This window comes from Loxodonta africana, chromosome 14 (assembly GCF_030014295.1).
Source record: "Loxodonta africana isolate mLoxAfr1 chromosome 14, mLoxAfr1.hap2, whole genome shotgun sequence".
Taxonomy (NCBI): domain Eukaryota; kingdom Metazoa; phylum Chordata; class Mammalia; order Proboscidea; family Elephantidae; genus Loxodonta; species Loxodonta africana.
In genome coordinates this window covers 16,816,709-16,821,228 of record NC_087355.1, presented here as the reverse complement: position 1 = coordinate 16,821,228, position 4,520 = coordinate 16,816,709, and the positions used below count along the sequence as shown (strand labels likewise).

Genomic DNA, 4,520 nt, shown 5'->3' with positions numbered 1-4,520 from the left:
GTAAGACCAATTTATCTTGGATGGTATGTAACTTAATTGTGAATACAACACACTGAGTTTTTCTCTTGTCTTTGGGGAAAATCTGTGGTCGTTGTACAAAAACTATATGTTTTAGGAGAAACTTAGTTTTTTGACAGTTAATGGATAGATGTTAATGTGGTTCTCTATTGAGTACATATGAGGAAAACATAACTAGAAAGTGAAAGTAGTGACTTAACTGTCACCAGATTATTTAAATAGATCTTGTTCTTTTGTTTTTTTAAAGACTTGTAATTTATCCATTTAAAGCCTTTGCATTTACCCCCCTAGGCCCGGTAAGCCTTGAGCCTGCCCACCTGGCCTCTTTCATTTATTTTTAAATTTCATTTCCTGCATGTCAGGTGATTTCAGGACTTCCTGTCTGATGAATTGCAGTTTCTGGTTTTTATATTCTCACTGTACCCCCACCTAATATTCTCTCTCTTCCATTTCCCGTTCTCCCTTCCCTAGTTCATCACGTTTTTCTTTTCTACGGTTTGTGTTTAACTAATTGCACTGCCGAGTGAATCTTTGTTATTGATTATAAAGAACTAGTATAGCAACTGAGAAACGTAAGAAACAGAGGCAGATGGTATTGGAGTCGTTTAAGAAGTATTTCTTAATAATTCAGCAAAGTTAAAGGAAAATATCAACCAAATACATAGTTTAAAGCTTTAGCTGATTTGTGATACCATCTAATGGTGCAGTTTTTACCATTTTTATTTGCTTAATCTTTGTGGTTTCATCGCTGTTAATATGCTTTACTAAGGTTTAAAGTATGAAGAAAAATTTAAATATATTACAGGTTGGAAGGGCCTTATTTTTGCTGAAATTAGAAAAGCTTTCAACTAGAAAAGTGATCTGTGTTTTGTTTCTGTTTTCTTACGGGTACTAAATACCAGTGAGTCAGGCCACGACCTACTGGAGGGAAGGTTATTTACTCCTGGCTTATTAAGTTTGGGGACCTAGTAGTTATATAATAAGAGATCTAAAAACCATGTACAAATTTATACTTGGTATTGCTGATTTTAGTTTAGCAGATACAGTAATTGAGTTAGAAGATACATCAGGAACTGAGCTAGAGAATACGTATTTCTATCTCTCGGAGTTTTGGAAACTGATTTTAGGGGAAACGTTTACTAGAGACTGCATGGAATAGAGGAAAGACTGTGTGATCTTTGGAGTCAGACAGACCTGGAATTTGAATCTTGGCTCCACTACTTATTAACACAGTGATTTTAGGCAAGCTACTTAGCTCCCTAGTACTTCGATTGCCTCCTCTACACAAAATACATCTTGTAGATAGTATATCAGGGCAACAGTAAAGTACTTCAAGAACTCTGAAAATTAAATAATACCAGCACAGAATGGATGAAATTAGATATATGCAGAAGGCATTTTAAAAGACCATCAATCTCCTGGGTCAGAAACAGGAAGATGAACTCTTGAAGATGTGGCTCATGTCCTTCATTGTTCACCCAGCGCCTAGTACAGTGCCTAGCAGGTAGTAAACCCAGTGCCATCGAGTCGATTCCGACTCATAGCGACCCTATAGGACAGAGTAGAGCTGCCCCATAGAGTTTCCAAAGAGCTCCTGGTGGATTTGAACTGCTGACCCTTTGGTTAGCAGCTGTAGCATTTAACCACTACGCCACCAGAGTTTCCAGCAGGTAGTAGGCACTTTGAAATGTTTTTTGACTGAACTAAATAGATGACACTAACATAACTGAAGAAAGGCTTTGTCAACAGAAATGGAACGGATGGTCAGCACTGAGCACGGAAAAAAGTCTGAAAAGCAGAATTTGGCAGTGTTTATATACGTTGCTGTACAAAGGAAAAGGATGTTTCAGTTGGGTTCATGAAAATTCTAGCAACTAGATAGGTACTCTGTTGAAGGACAGGAATATTTGATCAGGCCTCACCATGGCCTGGATGAATGATGTCTGTCCCTTTACCTGATTCCATATTCATCAAGCATCTATTCTGGTCACTCACTTAGCTTTGTAGCGATAATGAGAGTGCATATGAGGATTCTGTCCACTGGGGAGGCTGTGTTCTCCATCATAGATTAATACAATGGCATGGGCGAGCTATGATGAACAGTCTGAAAAATCTGATCACTGTGCTATATATTTCATAATGACAATTATTAAAATATTCTAATTTATAATTATTTTTTGGTTTGGTTTGGGGTATCTGAACCTGAATATCTGAGAACTAGACTCTGGACTGCATTGAATTCTCAAAGATAATATCTTCCTGTTATGGTCCTTCCTTCTTCACACTTCCCCTCCCCCAACATTTATGTTGCTGCCCCCAACAAATCCATAAGTATCTTTAAATCTACTTCTACTACTATGGCACAGTTTGAGTGTAACAGAGTGGCTTGCTGATTTTATACTGGAGAGACTTTGCTTTAAGGTAAAGTACTTGTACAGTGTCTGCTCTGTATTATTAGATCCTTCATAAATATTAGTTTTCTTCATCTAATTGAATTATGTAGAAGATATTCTTTATAAAAAGTGATGCATTTGTAAAAATGTCAGTTTGGGGATAGTTATATACATATAGCCATATGTAAAGAGTGCTGGGAAATTATTGATGTTTAGATCGGAGAGGGCTGGAAAATGACAGAGCTTATTTAGAAAATTGCAAAGTGCAGAAATTACTTTGTGAATTACCAGGTGTAAACTGCTGCTATGACAGTTTTAGAACATAACTCATCAAGTTTTATGGTGTTTGAATAGCTGGCTCCATCACATCCTTCAGGTTTAGGCTTAAATACCACTATGTTGAGAGGATTTCTCCTGACAACCCTACCTAAGGGATTGGTAGATATTTGTTGACCACTCTTAAGTAGGTCTCATCATTGCACCTTGTTCATTTCCCTCATAGCACCTGTCACAAGTTTTAATTATCATATTTGTTGCATTATGTACTTATTTGTTTACTTTCACATTATGTTATAAGCTTTACAAAAGCAGAGAACATGGCTGTTTTATTCAGTGACGTGTACCTTTTTACCTAGTACAAGTCCTGGCGATGCTTGTTGGTACCAAAGAAATGCTTGTTGAATGAATGAATGAAGATTATTTCAATAAAATAAATGTCTGCTATGAGCTAGAGATCATGCTAGGCATACAGACATGAATGAGACACACTGCTTGCCCTCCATAAACTTACCTGTTGGATCTGAACTGCGGAAATCCAGTGCTTTTATAGCTTTCATCAACAGATGTCCAGCTTTCTTTTCTATATGCATAAAAAATATAGAACTAAAATATCACCAATATAGCATTTTGAAAAACTTCTCATATTTGATTAAAATATTTAAATATGAAAAGAATTGTATGTCTTCATTACATTGACTGAGATAGCCAAGGATGTGTGTTTTTCCTTTTTTTTCTAAGTAGAATATTTATTAAATAGAATTTATATTTGTTATTTCTATGAGCAACACGGTGCATCTGTCTTTTGTTCGGTATGAATCGTTCATAGAACTAGCCACTTTGAGTCTTGTGATGGTAGTTAAAAAAAAGGTTCTACCTGTAGTATTTCACATACTGTTTTAATCTGCTTTATCCAAACCACTAGAGATTATTGAACTTAATTTTTTGCAGGTTGTCTTCTTTACTAATTCTATAACAGTTGAGTAGAAATAGTGAACAAGACAAGGCACTGCAAAATGTTACTGAAGTTTCTCGTAGATCAGTTTTTTATGGGTCATCTTTTGTGGTAGAGATGATAGATGGTACATCATCCATCATGAATGCTAGGCTAATTTCGTTTTTCTTAGTATTCCGTTAACTAGTCCTTTTTCTTCCCCCCAAGAGGCAAAGATAGATTTAGATGAAAATTAGAATTTGTCAATTTGGAGTTATTTAACTACTACTGATATTATTTACCTTGCTTTACTACAAAGATTACCAGCCTTTCAGGAATTGAGAAACTTATTTGATTTCGATATACCTTCTCTTGTCCTGAAAGAACTGTATGAGTATTTAAAAAAAAAATTTAAAGTATACAATATTTTGTAATTTCATAATACCTCTTGATATTGTAAATGCTTTAGAATTTTCCAGAATTACAGTTGGAATTCAAACACCTACATTTTGGGTGACATTGTATCTGAATATCATTATTGCACCTTGAGGTTTTCCTTAATGTTTTTTCAATTACAAAATAATATTAAAAACTCAGAGAAGTAGGTATAAAGTAAGATGTGACAGTACTTCTTTCTGTTAAATATGGGATTGTATCCTTTCAGACTGTGTTTGTGTTTGTGTGTACACACTTACACACAATTGTGCTTGTGTGCATGCATGTGTATGAGAAGTATATCCTTTAATGATGATGATGGCACTGAAAGCTGCATGGGCTGGATACACTTAAGAGACTGAGTATCAGGAGAGAAACAGGTATGTCTTTCTTAGGAAAGGTTCTGACTGCAGATCAGGTAGATAAATGTTTAGACAAGACAATCTACAGGAAGAGTAGAGACA

At 35.5% G+C, this 4,520-nt stretch overlaps 1 protein-coding gene across 2 annotated transcripts in view; it reads left to right on the top strand.

Moving 5' to 3' along the window:
* Nucleotides 1-4,520, top strand: part of VCPIP1 (valosin containing protein interacting protein 1) — a 37,268-nt gene that overhangs the window by 2,992 nt on the left and 29,756 nt on the right. The gene's annotated exons all lie outside the window — the stretch shown is intronic.